This window comes from Vombatus ursinus, unplaced genomic scaffold (assembly GCF_900497805.2).
Source record: "Vombatus ursinus unplaced genomic scaffold, bare-nosed wombat genome assembly UNPS02010304.1, whole genome shotgun sequence".
Classification (NCBI taxonomy): Eukaryota; Metazoa; Chordata; class Mammalia; order Diprotodontia; family Vombatidae; genus Vombatus; species Vombatus ursinus.
In genome coordinates, this window is record NW_020950082.1 from 5,764,669 (window position 1) to 5,785,108 (window position 20,440).

The window sequence follows — 20,440 nt, forward strand, 5'->3', positions numbered from 1 at the left end:
ATGAAAGGAAAACGACCAATTTTTGCTTTCGATTTCTTTTGACAGCAAATGGAAAGTTTCACTATATCCCCATCTAGTGGCAAATAATATGTACACAGGGTTTATAGCTGGAAGGGAGTTTTAGGAAAAAGAAGGGAATGTTAAAGACCAGAGGTGGAATTTGAACCTAAGCACTCTGACTCCCAATCTACATCTCTTAGCGAGGAAGCTGGATTCAGTGGGAGGAACAATGGATTGGGAGTTAGAAGACCCGAGTTCAAACTCTGATTCAGTCTCTATCTGTCTGAACTTGAACAAGTTCTTTCATCTTTCCAAGAAGGGTTGAGGAGGGTTAGTGTAAGTTAAGGACTATCCTCCCCCTTATAGTAACAGGGGAAGTGACATTTGTTTGGAATCCATCATGCTCCTAGATCAGTAATATTTGAGAGAGCAGAATTCTAGCCCAATATTCCTCTTGCAAAGAGGTCAGAAAAAGACCGAGCGCCCTGTCATTGCCCGTCTTCTGTTCCTCTCAAGGAGGAAATCAAAATCCCTTAGAGGGGTATGGGCTAGATTCCAGAGACATCTATTTCACCTTTAAGCCAATCTATTTGGAAATACCTATTTCACATGACATACATATCTTATTGTTGCTAAATTCTTAAAATATTGTTAATTATAATTCATTTTAATTTGAAAAAAAAAACCTAGAGCTTTTTGGAAGATAAGGTGGGGTGGAGAAGGTAAATAGGAGAACAGAAAAATGTTACAAAATAAAACAACAAATTATCACAATTCCAAAATGCTTTAGCATCATTGTATGAAATCTAAAAATCTGTTGAAATTGGGAAGGTGCCTATCCTTGTCTAACTCCAGGAATGAAGTTTGTTTTTTTTTTTTAACCAAACACCAAAAGTATTTAAAATTCCAATAGGACTTTCTTTTGAGACTTAAGTGTGTACAGTGCAGCCTACCTTTTGTGATGGAATCTGTAAACTCAGAACTGATTCAGGGTTCTTTAAAAAAAAAAAAGAAAGAGAGAAAGAGACAGAGAGAGAGACAGACAGACAGAGAAGATTGCACTGGAAGAAAAACAAAGCCTGAACAAATATAACCACCTAAGCCTTCCCAGTGGATTGCAAAACCCTCTGAGATTTGTAGTTCTTTCCAGTTTGGGAAACTAACAAGAGATTCGTTTTCAAAGAGGAAAGGGAGGGGAGCAGAGTTCTTCAGAAGGTGGTGGGATGTGAAGAGAAACCAGGACACCTGCAGTTCTTTTTTATTCTATTTCCCTCCCCCCAGAATCCTGAGAAGTGACCTCTGTATGAACAAGTCAAAAATTGTGTGTCTATGATGTGCAACTCATTCCCCAAACAAGAGTGCAGAGAGAAAACCCTACCCAGCCCCTGCCCTACTTCTGCTGATTTGGGTGTTTCAAAATATTGTTAGAAGACTATATTTGCTGAATATTTAATATTAATTTTATTAGAAACTTGTGATTGATCTTGTCCTTAAGTTGTCTGGTGTCCTTTATTTGGGACAGGAGGGCATTGGAGTGCAATGGGAGCTGCTTAAGAGAGAGGAACTTTTTTTTTTTTTTTTTTAGTACAGGGGAAGCTAAAACCCCAGCCCATTGTTAAAGACATCTGTTTTTTAACTGAGGGCATAAGCACTAGGCATTTCAAAAGTGCAAAATTGTTACAAATCCTGGACCTATTGCATAGATTTACTTCATAGACATGAACAGAGGTTTTAAATAATTGTTAAGCCAGCCTTGTGTATGAGAGCAGCAAAAAGTATACTGCTTTATAGGAGACTTGAGGTAAATAAAGGAATGTTTATACATGACCAAATACAATATAGTATGAGAATTTTGTTTGCTACATTCCTGAACTTTGTAAAAGACCTCAATATGAAGTGGCACATAGCATTGAATATACATTCTTAAATTTTTTATGGTATATGTCATAGACCCTTTTGGACATCTAATAAAGTCTAAGAACCCCAATTCAGAATATTGGTTTTAAATAATTGAAGGAAATGCTAAATTTCAATTAAAGATTAGTGGAAATAAAGATGTAACTTTTTTCCCATCCTAGTTTATGAACTTGCTGAAATCTATCCAGTGACTCCTTGGAGGCCTGTAGATTTTAGGTTAAGAACTCCTACTCTCTATGTACATGTAAGATAAAAGAGGGAGCTCCTAAATCCCTTACAGATATGGGACCTGTATTTGTGTAGTATGAGATAACCTGCAACATTAACTACTGGTCAGGCCAACTTCTTCAACCAATGGAGATGTCCCAAAGCCCCAAGATATAGCTCTCAAAGCAGGGCAATGAAGGTAATATCTCAGAAGTGGAGACCCTTCAGGCATAGCCTCACAGAGACCAAGTAGATTTCTGTACTTTCATTCTGTTCATGATAACAGTGTGACCGACAGACCTGGGAGGTGTATCTCCAGGGATGGAATTGAACTGGCACGTTGTTGTCCATTGTCCTTCATTCTTGAAGAGGACCAATGACGTCAGGATGGTGACGTCTTGACTTGCAAGTGAATTGAATGTAAGTGAGGCAGGGCTGTGCAAAGTTACTAGCCTCACTCTCTCTTCCAGAGCCATTGGAGTCCAGTGGCAAGGCATAGATCAGGACAACTGGCAATGGGCCTGGATGAAGTGGGAGACCCTGGCCTTTTTAAGCTAAGGTCTTTCCCAGGTCTCAGTTTGTCTGAGGCAGAACTGGCACGTAGAAAGTACACAGAGGAAACCATGCCTCAACCTGACTATGATGAGTTGGTTATGTTTCCTTGTGAGTCTCACTGAATACAAATAGAAACAAAGGTATGCTTATGTACAAAGGCAGCATCTTACCATATTAGAGACCTTGAAGGTTAGAGGTGCTGAGTATGTTTGCTTACCATACTTACCTTGGAGAAACTTGATCTAGAGTTTGCTTGTCATCCAGTTGCTATAAATCAGCCTCTTGCCAAACCAAAATAGTTGTGAAGGACACTAGTTGAATTGCTGAGCTATAAATTGTCCGGAAGTCCAAAATTCTGTATTGACTTTATGACTGCTTGTATGATCACGTGTTTATGTCTTGAATTTTACTTTTCTGCTTAGGTTTCCACTTCCCAGGACTTAGCTTTCCCCAGGTACTGCCTTCACCTGCCTTTTGTAAATGCCTTATACAAAGCCAGCTATGGAGGCCTCCATCTGAAAACAGGCTCAGCTCTTTTCCTCTGCCCCTTTAGAAATGAATCCCAGGGACAAATTTAATGAAATTTAATCCAATAAACATTTTCCCACTGATGTCAACATTTTTATATCTACCTCTTGAGGAATACAAAATTCAATCTTAGAGGATCTTGGGGTAGCTTGGTAATGGGGCAGTATTTTTTGTTATCATGTACTTTTGATAATTAGTGAGACCTATAGCATGTCTCAGAGTACAGGAAGGTGAGGCTTGGGTCCAGTTAAGCTGAATGGGGTTTACATTTTAGGGGTATTAGGAATGGACCATGGCACTGCTCATTTCTACCTGATTCTGTGTATACTTCGGTAAACAGTTCTAGCCTTGTAAATTTCTTATGAAATCATTTCCAGAACCTTGTAATTAAAACCAGGTCACTAATCAGGCTAATCTGTCAGGTTAATACAATAGGGGCAGGAAGAAGAGAGTACAGGCAGATATTGCATTTTTTTAAATGAATTCAATTAAATACAAATCAACAAATATTTATTAAATGTCTACTAGATATTAAACACTATGCTAAAGCTATACAAATTAAACAACACAATCCCTGTCTACAAAGAATTTACAATTTATAATATAGGAACATATGGTAGTTCCACATATAAATATAAAACAAAGTAGAATGTGAAAAGTGCAGAGAAAGGACTATGAGAAATTAGAGGTGGGAGAGATCATTTCTGTTGGGGTTGGGGTCAGGCAAATTCTTCCAAAGAGGATGTGATTCTTGAATTTGGTATTAACGGCCAGGAAGAATTTCAATGGCTGGAGATGGACTGCAAAGAATAGGAAAGGCATTATGGGATTGGGAGAATGGTGTGAGTAAAGGCTTAGAGAAGGGAAACAGTCAAATAAGAAATTTCTTTGGTTACGTGGTGCCCTACTGCAACATTCAAGTTCTTAGAACCCATTCAGTTACATCATATATTTGAAACCACTGCTTTCAAGCCCTCATTTTCCTCTGATTCTCTACCAACCAACCAAAATTATACACATGACGTTAGAGAAAGGAGAAAGGATATCTGCTTAAACTAGAATACAAGGTAAATAATGAGAAATTGTGGTAAGCAGCAGGCATTCCGTTCTTTGTTTCCCCAAACTAAAATCCCCTTGTGATCTAGTTCTTGTCAGAGTTGGAGTTCATTTATCTCCACTTTCTGAGTTGATGCACAGTGATGGAAGGTAGTGAGCAGAAAGAATGTAATGACTCGCTCATCAGATGAACACAGAAACCTGAGAGTTGGATGGGCCCAATAGAGTCAATAACCAAAAGGTTAGCAGTGGCATGATCAAAGAGAAGCCTCTCTTTAGTAATGGTGGACGTCAGAAGCAGCTGCAGGCTGGCTCTGTGTTGATTCTTTCTCTTCCTCTTATCCTTCCCTGGGCTCTCTCTCCACTCTCCATTGTTTGAATTTTTTGCATTTAATCTCTAACTTCTTTGAACTTTCTGGTCATCATGAGCCCTACTAGATTTACAAAAATAAAAAATAGGGTGGAATCTGTAGGAGAGTTTACTGCTGTTTGTGTGGGGGAGGATTCCCTTCTCCTTTTTTTAAACTTTACTATTTTGTTTAATTATTTCTCATATGTTATATTAAAAAATAAAAAGAGCACAGAGTGGGGGTTTCAAAGCTGTTGTTTTTTAGTAGATATTAAGCCAAAGTATGCCTTAAACACAGGCTTGGTTTTCAAGGACCTAAACTGAATGGGACCCAAAATATAGCATAGAGCAAAGTAATTTCAACAGTCTGTATCAATCAATGGCTATGAGCACACGGACATAACCCCACATTATGTATCTCTCAAAATCTTATTTTGAAACAATATGTAACAGAATCAATTTCAGTTTTGCCTTTTGATATAATATGTTGTAGGAAGACTTTTCAACTTATGACACAGAGGAAGTGTGAAATGTGTTCTATGAATAAATTTGAAACTTGTCTGCCTGATCTGAAAACAGATTGGAAAGTCTATCAATAACACTAAATAAGAATTTCTCCTGGGCCTCCTAATCCAATCAAAGTCCCTAGCTTGTTTCTCTAGCCTCAAGCAGGCTGTCAATTCTGACCAACATTTCAGAAATCATTATTTCATATGAGGATTAAGTTGGGTCCTTGAAAAGATCATGCTTCCTAAATTCATAAAACAATTAGGATTATAATAACATTAAAGTAAATAGCAAATTAGTTCCAATATGAATTTTAAGGAAATTAATTTACTAGGAGGTCAAAATAGCATTGAGCCAACATTCATAAACACCCCAGGTTCCCCATATTTATCAGCTCACTAAAATCCACAGCAATGGTATTATATTTCTAATATCTCTATTATATCTCTATATCTCTGATATCTCTAATATCTAATAATCTCTATTATAGTCTTTTCTCTGTGGTTTGGAGGTCACTGCAGGTTTTTGAAAGTTATGCTAGTGGATGACAGTCTCCAGCAGGTTCTCACTGTTTGGACTGGCTTTGAGCATAGATTCAATGATGAACTGTTGTCCAAGGATTATCTTAAGAAAGCATAGGAGAGAGATGTCCCCAGAAATTTGGTAATCATTTTGTTTTTAGCTCATTACCTTATGATATCATCTACTAAGGCAAGCAGGAGGATGGATGCTATTTGGAACTTGGGCAACATTGAGGCCTAGTACTGTGAGGAGGGGTCACTACTAGGATATCACTTCCATAAAAGTTAGGAGCATGAAACCAACCCAACATTGTGCCAATGCTTACCAGTTCTCCTTTACCCTGGTTCACCACCACGAAGCACTGGAGGACGTGGCTTGGTATAGTAGCTTTGATGGAATTTACCGCAGGATATGAACACAACCCACTGCTTATCAATTAATGTAAACAATGACAACAAAGAGGAAAAAAGCAGGAGAAAGACTGTTAAAAAAGTAATGTTCATAGCAAGGTGAATAGAAAAATAGTGTGTTACTTGAATCCACTAGGCTTCCCATCAAAAAAAGGGGGAAAAATACATTTGGCCCATTCTCATTGCAATACTTTAAAATTTTGGTCCTCTTCCTTACTTCTCTGCCAAATGCTTTTAGGCAAAGTTTGGATATATCAGGCTGTATTTCTGCTTTTCTTTTTAAAATGCATTTTAAATATTCAGACTATAGATTGAACAGATGGGAACAGGTGCTTGTGCTGATGTATGGTGTTGTACCCATCAAGAGGAAATAATTCCCCCCAAGCGATGAATATTCTCTCCCACATATGAAAGAATATTTATTACTAGGTAGAACATTGCCATCTAGTAACATTAGGGTACAAAGTTGGAAGAGCAGCATGTCCAAGTCAGATGTGAATTAGAGACCATCCTGAGACATTTTACCTATCACAGGTCAGCAAACACTGTAGTTCTGAATGTCATCAGTGAGAGGTCATCTCATTCAGTTTTCTTATTTTATTTTAGAGGAAATTCAGGTAAAAAAAAAACACATCTAGAGGGAGGCTAGGTGACAAAGTGGATAAAGTGCTGGGCCTGGAGTCAGGAAGATGGCATCTACCTGAGTTCAAATCTAGTCTCAGATACTTCCTAGCTGTGTGAACCTGGGCAAGTCACTTAACCACGTTTGCCTTAGTTTCCTCATCTGTAAAATGAGCTGGAGAAGGAAATGGCAAACCACTCCAATATCTCTACCAAGAAAACCCCAAATGGGGTCATGAGGAATCAGACATGACTGAAACGAATTACCAAGACCAACATACCTAAGGTCACCTAGTTAATGGCAGAGCCAATTTAGTTTTCTGGAAATACAGTTTGTAGACCAGTTGATGGTGGCTCTGTTCTATTTCTTTCATTCTTCAGAAGAGTGTGATGAGACTTTTTTTAGGGACTCATTTAATCTGGAGGTGGCTCGTACTAGCAGTCTCCCAAGGAAGCCTAGAGGACTGGGGTGAGGCTGGGGTAGTCCTGTTGTGTTCCAAGGAGGTAATAGTATCCTTGGCAACTTAAGGTTGCTGGTTATCTGGGAATAGGGGAGGTTGCCTGTGAGCATAGCTGTCCCTATGGAAAGGCTGGGAAACATTTTCCTTCTGTACCCAGAAGAAAACAATTTTTTTCCCTCCCTTAACACCATGCCTCTTTCCTCAGACACTTGCTGGTTTTAAATATTTTCCTGGCTTCTTCTTCTTCTTCTTTTAAAGTCACCACGGTCTGCTTTATTAGAGGAAAGAAGGACTGAGGCATTGAAGGGTTGGGCAGCCTGATCACCATAGCACATCCCTTCCTCTAGGTCCTTTTTCCCGCTCCTAGCTGCTCTTCTTTCTTCCCTAGTTCTAGCCTTTTTAAAATTATTTTATTTTGTTTTATTTTTTTGACCAAGCAGGTAATTAGTCCATAAGTGGCCATGGGAGCAAACCATCATCAGGAATGTAATCTGCCAGCAGTTTTTTTTTTAACGAATAAAAGATTTTATTAAAATCATTTATAAGTAAAATGAACTTAAAATCTTGGTGGTACAAGGACATAGATGAAAGCACAAGGGGGATATATATGTATGACTTAATAGAATAAAAGCCATTATACACATATTAATGTACACATAAATAGAAGAACAAGCAGTGAAAAGCTATAGTAAATGGTTACATGACTTTAATTTTTCTCGATAATATGGAACTTCATGATTCTTATTCAAGGATTTAAAAGCAAAGCCTTTGGAATTTGCAGTCAAACTAGATCTTGGTTTCCTTTATTTGGCACCTCTAATAAGACAATATAGAAATAGGTACCTGCAAAAATTCAGCATCTTTCCAAAGGACTAAAATGCCAAGAGAATGGGGGTAGAAGTTAGAGAACTAGAAACAGAAAGCATGAAGAACGTGTGTGTGTGTGTGTGTGTGTGTGTGTGTGTGTGTGTGTGAGGAAGAGAGAGAGAGAGAGAGAGTAAAAAGCATCAGTCCACGCTAAATCTTTATTTGTTCTTGACTGTCAGGGCTTTGCGGCTGATCTCTGATTTGTCATTATTCTTCGGAGGCTCTGGGTTTGCATGCACGTGTCTGCCATAGAGGTACTTATATTATGTTTCAGAATGGATGTGTTCAAAGACATGGGACACTCCAAGCTGGAACTGGTCAGCAATTGGGGTAACCCAGAGATTATTCTCTGCTTTGAAGACCTGCTTCTGACCAGTTAAATCCAAGTTTCCAAGCTTAGGCGGGGGGGGGGGGGAAGAGGTCAGGTGGTTCCCCTGGACGTGTAGTTCCTTTAGCTGTGTAACTTCCTCAATTTCTTTTGGCAGTGAGATCAGGTCATTATCCCTAAGGCTGAGTATCTTCCCAATATCTGGTGCCAGGATTTCAAAATCGTCACTTAGATAAAGTGCACCACAAGGGTGGTAAGGTAGAAGAAGTTTCCAGGAAGAGAATTCTCATTCAAGTTGTTATAAGTCGAGTCAAGGACCTCCAGGGCTGGTAAACAGCCAAATCCTCGGGGCTAAGTATTTAGCCTGTTCATACCAAGGTTCAAGTATTTGAGTTTCTGGAGGCTGCTGATCTGCGTGAGCAGGTCTTCAGTTTGGTTATTGAAAAAGTTCAGCACTTCCAGATTCTTCAGTTCTGCCATATTTGGAGGCACTGTTGTTAGCTTGTTGTGTCTGAGAACCAGTTGTGTAACATGGGATAAAGTAGACAAGCTGTGGACATCCAGCATGTTGGAGATGCCACACATGTCCACCTCGGGCTGGTTCTTCTTCCGGCTCTCCTCCACCAGCTTCTTCAGAGACTTGAACATGGTCGTGGAGGGTGGTAGCATTGGGGGTGCTGCACCGATCAGCCATGGCAGCAGTTTTAACAGGAAGAAAATCCTGTCTTCAGAGAAGTGGTCCTAGAAGGCAGAATTGCAGCAGGATGATCTGATGAAGAAACTCCAGGCTTTCTGGTTGAATCAGGTTTTTTTGTGTCACTAAAGGCACATAAGCTGGTCACATCTAAGATGTCAGACAAGAGTCACAGCTCCCAAGACCTCTGCAATGAAAAAGAAAGGAACCTTGGGAAAAGGATGATATAATTATTGCTGAGAGACAAAGGGAAATTGAGTTCCAAAGGCAGTGGGACTGAAGTCCAGGCCTACTCTGCACATGGTATACACTCATCTTGACAAGAATGGTTATGGGGAGGAATTTCAGAAATGGAGTAGCAGAAGGGAGATAGATGCATCAGGGGTGATATAGTAGAGAAGCTATAGGAGAGAATAAGGAGGGAGAAAGAAGGGAGCTGAGAGATGAAGGAAGAAAAGTGGGCTGTGGGCTTTATATGAATGTGAATGAAGAAGGGGAAGTCTAAAATTACCAGTTATAACACTCTCATGTAACCCATGACCTAGGGACTCTGGATTCAATTATGGAGGGTGATACCAAAAAAGTCAGTTTTCTTTGGCTCATTGTTCTCATCTGAAGTTGCTACAGGATAATTTCCCATTATTCTCCAGGTATAATTTTTTTCCTTATTTTTTCCATTATGGATTAAATTCCTATACAACCACTCAAGGTACCAAATGCAAACTAGGCATAGGATGTCCTTTACTGCACTCCACAAAAATGCAGAAGATGCAAAGAATTAATCTAGCATCTCCAATTCCCCAAGTTAGCTCTCAAAAGTTTTCAGGCTGGATCTCCAGGGGATGACCAATCTCAGTGTTCATGGTATTTTGTGGATCTTCACTCCAAAAAATGATAGTTTGTTAGCCCTTACCTTCAGTAAGTAGCCAGCACCTTCAGCCAATAGACACACTTATCTCTTGTGTCTGATGTGTCTGACTTACAAAGGCACATACCAGAAAATGGTCTAATTATAGTCTGAAAGTAAAAGGGAAATAATTATTAGTTTTTCTTCTAGAGGGTCCCTTAAGATGCTTAAGAGCATCCAAGAAGGAAGGTCTTTAGATGGAGAATTTCTCTGCTGGATCCATACAAATGTATAAGGTATCCAAATATATTGTAAATCAAGCCTTTATTGTATAGTACCCCTTTGGGGCTACCGTCCCAACTTTGCATTTGTACTTGAAGGTCTCAGGTTGAGTCCCTATGGAGTAGCAATTACCCTAGCTTCAGGATACTTTTGATCAACAATCTTTTTTTTTTTTTTGGCTAGGCAATGAGGTTAAGTGACTTGCCCAGGGTCACACAGCTAGTAAGTGTTATGTATCTGAGGCCGGATTTGAACTCAGTCCTCCAGAATCCAGGGCCAGTGCTCCATCCACTGCACCACCTAGCTGCCCCGATCAACAATCTTTAAATTATAGCTCATGAGCTGCCACCACAGTGTTTATTTTTATCAGTCATTCAGTAGACACAGTTTCCTCAGGGCAAATATTGATAAGATGACACAATAAGAAAACATTATAAAACATTCTCCCCAATAAACTTGGTGCACATTGTCTCACAAATACACACAGAATTAGTGGGAAGAATGCACATAAACTCAGAGTACCTTGGGAGAATGTGTGGCCAATACAACTAATACAAGGCCCTTGATGTCATTTTCTCATAGAATCCAAAGATTATAGATTTAGAGCTGGAACAGAGGCCAACAGTTCAAACCTACTTGTTTTTTGATATGAGGAAACTGAGTCACAGAGGGATTAAGTGACTTTTCCAGGCTCAAAAAGTTAGTAAAGATCTGAAACAGGATTTGAACCAGAATCTTCCTGCACTGAGTCTGGCAGGCTATTCACTATGCCACCACACTGTCCCTGAGGATATCCTTTTGTGTTGAGCAGCTTTATTTTATAGACCATGGGGATAAGGGTGGCTGATTCTCAACCGAACAATCATCTAGAAGTTCTAGGTAAAGCACCAGTTGGCTCACATTCAATGAAGAGGTGTCCATCCTCTGCCTTTGAACAATAAATTCCACCAGTCCCTGAAATTCTTCCAAGATGACTGGGGAATTCCTCAAATTGATGAGTGATTCCCCAGTCATTTCTTTTACTTAAGTACATTTTGAGTGAGAAGAATAATAGAAGAGAGAGTCCAAATCTATATCCAATAAGCATAATTTCCCCACTGTAAAATTCAATTCAATAGCATTTTTATCTAAGCACTTATTAAGTGCAAAACACTGAGGGAGAAACCAACATATGTAAGATTGGTTCCTGTTCTAAAGGACTATATAACCTATAAGGGAGATAAGATATGTGTAAAAACAACAACAACAACAAACCTATGAAACAAAATAGAGGAGAAAACACAGTGCAAGAAGAGGTTAGAGGAAAGAAAGAGAATTTCTTACCTTAATTTCTTATACAGGACCAGCAAGGACTTCAAAGAGGGTAACACAATTGATGGCTACATTTCAGCAGACAGGTATTCAAGAGAGAGAATCAAGCTCTCAGTGAATAAAATAGAAGTAGAATAGAAAATGTATTAGGGTCCTTGAAGAGCTGAGCTCATCTGTGCTACAGCAGCTCAATCTCTTTGACCTACAATCTACTTCATAGGGCAAAAATCCCCGTAGACTTTCTAATTCACTTCCTCCACAATTCCAAGAGTATTTTGGACTCACAGAGTATTAGAAATATAGGTAACCTTAAGCCATGACCTTGACCTCTGGAATTGTTTCCCGCTTGTTGATTCCCTAAGGCCGTGTGTGTGTGTGTGTGTGTGTGTGTGTGTGTGTGTGTGTGTATCCTGATTTATATTTGTGGATCCTGGAAGATGTAAGAATTGGTGTGGAAGAAGGAATTACGATGGGTGAGGCATACGTCTTTCACTTGTTTACTCTGTCTTATGGCAGTTCCCTTTGAAGGGTATTTATTTCTAGTTTTGTAGACAGGGCTGGACTGATCATAGGACTTTGTTTTGTGTTCTACTCTTTATTTCATTTTGTGGAAGTTTTTGTGATAAATGTGATTTGGTCTATGAGCTATATGAGAGTACCCCCTACATTAATGTCTGTTTTCTATGAGTTAACTTAGCAAGTAAGTGAACTGGACACTGAGTAAGCCTGTTTGCCTAAAGGAGTTAATCAGGAGCCCACAGTAAAGCAGTCTTGTTCACTCCCAGATTCTTTTCGATGTTTGCTGGATGACCTTGCTGAATTGTGTACCTCAAACTGGCTTAAACTAGTCTTGTGGTCAACTGTTCCTGCAAAACATCCTGCTTCTGTGTCCTACCTGTTCCTGGGAAAGACTGTCCATTCTTTACCTTAACCTCTCCCCACACCTCCCCTTTGTGGTTTTCAAGCATAAATTGTTCCTGCCTCTTCTAGGCTGTGGGTTCCCTTATGCTTTGTACCAGAGTGCCTCAGCATTAGAGTCTGGTTTTAATAAAACTTTTCTGCATTCAGTCCAATTTGAACTCCTCTATATGTGAGGGGTGTACTTCATCTGGTTGATAGCTAATACAAGACATGTACATGGATCTACATGATGTGATGGGTGGAAGTGCAATATTAAAGGGGGAGAGTTTGGGGAATCCTTCTCCCAGTGCCCCTAAAATTACAACTTATAAATATGAGGCAACATGGAATAACTCAATGTGGATTGGATTTGGGACTCAAAGAACCTCTTGAGATTGTATTTAAATTCTACCTCTGTGTAATCTTGGGCAAATTACTTAATCTTTCTGAACTTCATCTGTAAATCTGCATTATCTTCATCTGCATTATCCCCGTTATAATGAGGAAAATGCTGTTTAAACTTTGTAGTATGATGCAAATATGAATTATTAGGTGGCCATTTAGCTTGATTGTTAGTAATATTGGTCCTATTTTGGGGAAACTGGCACCTCTGACAGGTGAGCTTTTACTTTATCTTGCCTGGAACCAGAGCTTCATGCAATTTCTAGCCATCTCCATGATACTTCAAGAACTTTCTTCCCTTCTTCTCTCTCCCTCCACTACTTCCTATGTTTTATTTTAGCACAGTGCCTGGCACATAGTAAGCACATAATGAAGGCCCCTAGTTGGTAAATGTATAGTAACAAGATCTCTGAAAAATAAATTTATGACACACTGTTATGTTTATCTGCATTATTAACAGTCTCTCCATCATTTTCTTAATTCTATACAACCAATAAAATGATAAATCAAGCCCTGATGTGTAGCATTTGCTGATTTCTGAGGTATAAATGCTCACAGTGAACATTTAACAATTAACCCTGGTGAGCCAGTAATAATTGACTCCAGCATACCCCTGTATCATTCACTTTCTATCTATCATCTCTCTATCTCTTTATCTATTTACCTATTTATCTTTCTTTCTATTTCTCCATCCATCTCTCTCTCTCTCCATCTCTCTTCTTTGGTCTGTCTCTCTCTCCTATTTGTTTGCCTATTGGTCTATTTACCTATTTATCTATTTGCCTCTCTATCTCTCCACTCATCTATCTCTCCATCATTTCTCCATTTCCTTATGTATCTTTCTGTGTGTCTGTCTCTCCATTTATGTTTTTCTCTCTCTGTCTCTTTCTCTCTCTCTGTCTCTTTTTGTCTCTCTGTTTCTCTGTCTTTCTGTCTCTTTCTATGTCTCTCTCTCTCTCTCTTTCCCCGTTTGCTTGTAATTTACCTATCCATCTTTCTATCCTGCTATCATCTCTCCATCTCCCTATCTATCTCCCTGTCTATCTAATCTGTTGGAAAAAACCAAACCTTTGCTGTTACCCAGGCTTCCTAACCTATAGAACATTTATTGCAATGGATCAAGAGTTGTAATTTACTTTGCTATGCTAATTCCCAAAAGAAGAACAGGTAATAACTAAGGAATTAAATTAGCTGGTCTAGGTAGCAATGAGTCAGGTGTCAAATACCAAGGAAAGGTCTTTTTAATCTTGGCTTTCTTCTGAATGAAATATATGCTTCTTGATTTCAAGTCTGTTTTAGAATTCCAAATAGGTACATAGATGGTAAGCACATTTGGGGAGGAGGAGTGTTCCATGCAACTTTTAAATGTTAACTCTGAAACACTAGATGGCAGCCCTTAACATATTTTAGATTGGAGTTAAAAATAGGGCTCTTATCAGAACTGCTGAGAAAGATGACAATCATTTTTTAAGCAATTGATGTATCCATATGGGTCCTTGCTGAAGAAGGAATTAAAAATAAAGCACACTCTGAATTTAACACTTTCAAGGATGAATACTTTTGTTATCTTTATTCTTTGTAAGGGCTAATATGGCCAATTAGCATGCTAGCAGAAGAGACTGAATTATTTTTTAAAAATGAAATAAGTGACTATTTGTTCTTATGAAGAAACACATTCTGATTATACCATTAATACAAAGAAATGAGTTGGGCAAAAAATATACAATTTTGCCCTTGTAGACTTTTTTCATTTTTAGCCCACAGAATTAGAGAATCCTAATGGGCATGTTTATCCACTTGAATTTAGTCTGGGACCAGTTGGACTGGTTTACTTCATGACTTGTTTTGTTCCAAATGACATGTGGTTCACTTTGGGGGAGGCTACTAAATTTGTAGCTATTAAAAGGATCACTATCTGTATCACCACTGAGTGACACAAGTTAAATTTTCTCAGTATCTCTATTTCTCTTTTTCAAAAATAGATATATTAGGAGATTACAGATTTACAGTTGGAATGGACCATAGAGATCATCTAGCTCAATCCCCTTATTTTACAAATGAGGAAATTTAGGTGTGCCAGTGTATAGGGTGCTGGGCTTGGAATCGGTAGGATAAGAGTTTAAATCTTATTCCTGAAACTTATTGACTATATTATTCTGTGCACTTAAGACATTCAGCCTCTTGGAACCTCGTTTACCTTAACTGAAAAGTGATTGGTTTTGACTACATGACCTTTAAGGTCCCTTCTGAACCCAAGAGGCCTAGAGAGGTTAAATGATTTACCCAACACCACACTGATTACTAAGTAGTAGAGACAGGATTTGAACCTAGATCTCTTGATTCCACAGCACCATTCTTTCTACTATACAACCCTGCAACTCATAACAATCTCTTCCCTACTTTGAGGGATACTGGGGGAGTTATTTAAGTTCTTGTGATGAGTCACTGTATTAAAACAGAAAGCATTAATTAACCTAATTGGAAAATGGAAATGTATGAAGAAATTTCATTTTATTTTGGACAAAGCAAAATGTTCCTTTGTTCAACTGGAAGACATTTTTGTAGTTCAAGTTTTTATAATAAATCTTGGCTTAATGACTAATACTAATGTAATGACCTTATTTCACTTTTTATATTGCAAAAAGAGATCATTAATACAACAGTCTAAAGGAATTTTATCTATAACACCTTAGTGATTTCTAACATATAAGGGGAATGCTATAGTGTCTTAGAATCCTTCTGGACTCAGTCAAATTTGCATTTGTATTTTTCAAGAATCAATCAGCAGGGATTTAAGTGCCACTATATGCTAGTCATTGTGATAGGTACTGGAAATGCAAGGAGCTAACATTCTGTTGGAGGAGACATGTACACATATAAGCATATGTAAATCCATTAAACAAAGTGGCTCTTGGGACTGCAGGCTCCCTTCCATATCTATAGGAGAGTATTAGGAGATATTAGGAGAGTATCAGAAGAGGGGCAGAGGGTGTTAAGAATCACATAGTTTTTAGACTTTCTATGAAATATTTCATGTTTCTCTCAAAGTTACTCTAAATATTTCATAAGATGTTGCTCTAAATGTGAGAGCTTGGTTCAATGGCCAAAAAATGGACCATGCTATTGAGTCATACCAATCTTGAAATTTTTGTTATAAGGGAAATTAGAAGAAAGAAGTTGCAACCAGCTTGAAGAATGAATCCTTAAAAAAAAAAATTAAAAGTCCAGCTGCAACCATTGACCTATATGCCTACTTTCCCCTGTGTAAAAGATCTTTGAGACTCATCTCTAGAAGCATTGAGATTAGTTCAACCGAATATATTAATACAAGAACAGGCAGACTTTCACATTTGATATTCTATAATTGAATCACTCCATTGATTGAAAGATGTACAGGATATGAGATCCTACTGTGCTTATTGTTTGTTTATTTTGAAAAAAGTACTTGATTCAGTATAGCAAAACTCTACTTTCAAGGCTGTCTTTCAGCCAGGTGACTCCTATACAATTATCAAGATTTTTTTCAGAATTCCTTGAAAAATAAGGACAGAAATAACTGTGTTCAGTGACCCTTTGATCATAAACATTAGGTATGGCATAAAAGAGGAAGATGTGCTCTCCCTAAAGGTGTTTACCAATGTGGTAGAGGGGATCCAGCCCAGAGTCCAAGCTGAAGAGGGATATTCTCTCTGGATAGTAAGGTCTTCCAAGTTCTCCTGTTTGTAGATGGCCTTTTATTGGTTGTATCAAGCCTCAGAATATTGCAGAGCCTTCTGGAAGAGATAAGTAAGTTCCGTAAAGAGTTTAGTTTGATCATCAATCCAGGATTACATAGATGAAAAATATCCATTTCCCACATAAGAACATTCATTTGGGAGATAAAGAGCTTGTCCATCAGTGTGTCTTTCTGAGACAATATAAATGCCAAAGAATTGGGTTCAGAATTAAAGGCAGAATAAATTAGGAGGAGAAAATTGGGATACAAAAGGGAGAAGCCTTCTAGGAGGACTGACTCTATCTGAGGCACCTGTATCCAGTCTACATCTGTCGGCTGCACTGGCCTGCTTACTTCTCCCTAAACTCAGTGCTCCATATCCTGCCCTCCACCCCATGTCTAGAATGCACTTTTTCTTTACTTCTATCTCCTAAAATCTCTAGGTTCAAGGCTCAGTTCCCATGACATCTCCTATAGGAAAACTCTCTTGATTCTTGGTTGTTAGCGTGCATTTCCTCCTTATCAAGTGACACGTTTATATAGTTATCTTATTGTTTACGTATTTTATCTCCACAGTAGAATGTAAGCTCATTGAGGACAGGAACTATTTAAAACTTTTATTTTTGTGTTCCTAGCATTTAACACAGTGTGTTGCACATAGAAGGTGTTTACATGCTTGTTTGGTCAGATTTTTGGATTCTTCTGGCTTTTGTTTTTTGTATCTGCAAAATAAGGGAGCTATACTGGCTGATCACTACTACTCAGAGGTAGTAGTGATTAGTTCTGTGATTATATCACCATCAACAGAGTGTACGTTCTGGTAGGGCCTACCAACTTACAAAGATTTCAGTATGGGCTCAGTGAAGAACTGTAAGGATCAGCCTACTTAGTTTCATGGAGATTCACTTCTAGGCTGGCTACTGGGTGATTAAATGTTTGACCTGAACAATTTTTTACATGGATATTTAAGATAGAATAAGGCATTAGGAGCAGAATAATGGCTACATTTTGTTGTATTGTTTCTTGAATTTTGTTTTGACACAACAGATTTTGTTTCACAACAAACATCCCCAACCACCCATGTCCCTCACAAAGTATATTTCACCAGAACTGTTTTTTTTAAATTTTACTTATAATTTATGGAATAAAGCAAGCATTTCCATAACATAGTACAATAAAAAAAGATGATTGTACATGAAATTGCATATCTGCTATGCACAACTTGCTATTCCTTTCAAATATACAACAAAATTATCCTGTAAATTTTTTTTCTCTCTCCCTTTCCCCCACTCTAAAGAAGGCTACCATTAGATACAAATAGGTAATAAATGTAAAATTATTCTGTACATACTTCTATTTATCAGTTTTTTCTCTGGATGCAGATAGTGTCTTTCTTCATATGTCCTGTATAGTTAATTTGGGTATTTATAATAGTTAAAATGACTTACTTGCTCAAAATTGTTTTTAAAACAATATTGCTGTTATTGTGTACAGTGTTCTCTTGGTTCTGCTCGTTTTGCTCATTCTGCTCATTTGCTCATTTTGTGCAAGTCTTTCCGTGTTTTTCTAAGATCATTGAGGTCATCATTTCTTATAGCACAATAATATTCCATCACAATCATATATTACAACTTGTTCAGCTATTCCTCAATTGGTGGGCATACCTGCAATTTCCTGTTCTTTACCACCACAAAGAGAGCTGCTACAAACATTTTAGAACATATAGGTTCTTTTCCCCTAATCATCTTTGGAAATAGACCAAGTAGTGTTATTGTTGGGTCAAAGGGTATAAATAGTTTAATAACTCTTTGGGCATACTTCCAGCTTGCTCTCCCAAAATCCTTGAATCATTTTACAATTCCATCAACAGTAAATTAATGTCCCAGTTTTTCCACAGCCTCTCCAACATTTGTCACTTTCCCCTTCTATCATTTTAGCCAATCTTGTAGTTATAAAATAATCTCAAGTTTGTTTTAATCTGCATTTCTCTAATCAATAATGATTTAGAGCATCTTTATATGACTATAAATTGTTTTGATTTCCTCACTGGAAAACTATCTATTCATATCCTTTGACCATTTATCAATTGGGGAATGACTCATATTCTTATAGATTGGACAAAGTTCTTTATATATATTTAGATATGAGACCTTTTTCTGATAAACTGTCTATAAATTTTTTCTTCCAATTTTCTGCTTTCCTTCTAATCTTGTCTATATTTGTTTCATTTGTGCAAAACCTTTTTAATTTAATGTAATTGAAACTATCCATTTTAAACCTAATTTTGCTTTCTATTTCTTACTTATTCATAAATCGTTCACCTATTCTGAAGTATGATAAGTAAAATGTTCCATGTTCTTCTAATTGTCTCAAAATATCTTTCTTTACATGGAGGTTATGTATCCATTTTGACCTCATCTTGGTAAATGGTGTGAGATATTGGTCCATGCCCAGTTTCTGCCCCACTGCTTTCCAGTTTTCCCAACAATTTTTACCAAAGATTTTACCAGAACTGTTAAACAAAACTGGATAGACCTTAAGACTTGTGATATATCATTTTCCACTTTTGTAGATTACTGATTGTTAATATACAGGACAGATGGGTATTTTAATTTGATCTAGTGTATTTCACCTAAGTTTTGTTATCTTTCCATACAGTTTTTACTTAAATTCTTGTAGTAATTCTGTGTATTGGATTCGGGGAGGGGGGGCTCTACTTTCTTTGCTTTGTAATACTTCATACATATTTTCCTATGTTTCTTTCAATTCTTTATATTAGGCCATCCTTACCTCACAGTAATATTATATTCACATACTACAGTTCTACAGCAGCTGTTGAAGACTATCTACTAAATACATTACTTCTCTTTCCATCTCCATGGTTCTGCACTGATCTTCCCACATGCCTGGATTATACTCCCTACTTTCCTCTCCCTCAATATTCTTTTCTTTTTTCCCTATCCAACTCAAGCACTGCATTCCATGTGAAGTCTTTCAGCATCTCCCCAACTGTTAGTTCCCTCCCTTCCTAATGACCTTGTATTTATTCAGTATGTACTTATAAATGTACATATTGTTCTACCCCTACCCTCACCCCCAAAAGAATATACATTCCTTAAGAATAGGGAGTATTTGATTTTTTTTTTGTATGTGTGTTCCCAGCTCCTAGCATAGTGACTAGCACATGATAGATGCTTAATAAATACTTACTGACTGATGTTCAAAATTTTCAATCTTTTGACTTTGTTCTGATGTTTTGCATTTCATGGAAGTATTGAGTTCTCTTTGCTGTATTTTTCTTTCCAGAGAGTCCACTACTTGGTTTGTGTTTTCTATCTTCTGTTGTAAATTGTTTCTTCTTTTTTTGTTCAGAACTCTTTTTTTTTTTTAAATTTCTTGCTTCATTTCTTTCATTTACTCCTAGAGTTCTGTGGCTAAGCCATTCTTTTTTATCTGAGGGTCCACTTATACTTATTGTTGAATTTACTCTCTTCTTCTGGGTAAAATCTGTTGGGCTTTCCATTATTCATACTGTTTCTTTATTATATTCAGATATTTCTTCTGTTTACTCATACTTCCAATCTCAGTTTTTAGATTGAACTTTCTTTTAAGTGCAGCCTACACCCCTACCACACTCTTGAAAAGAGTGGGCAACTCTTGCTTGGTATGGATGCTACTGCTGCAGTTTTGGATGGGGTAGCTAGGCTTCCCTCCACCCCCCCATTTTGCATCTATGATCTAGAGAAGGGGGTTGGACTTAGAGGTTCTATTCTCTGCCTTACACCATAACATTTGCCTCAGTATTCTGATGACCAAATGTGGGTACTGATCCCTCTCTAGTTTTCCTTGTGCAGTCACTTAATGGGAGTCAATTTTGTCCTCAGCTGTAGACATTGAAGAGCTTGACTGGATATAGGTGATTGTGATGACTTCAGTCCTAATAGAGGGCCTCTCCCTTTTT

General features: G+C 37.8%; 1 pseudogene; it reads right to left on the reverse strand.

Annotated features, from left to right (window-relative positions):
- Positions 1–8,158: 8,158 nt before the first annotated feature.
- LOC114037277 lies at positions 8,159–8,976 on the reverse strand (annotated as a pseudogene).
- Between the last annotated feature and the right edge of the window lie 11,464 nt (positions 8,977–20,440).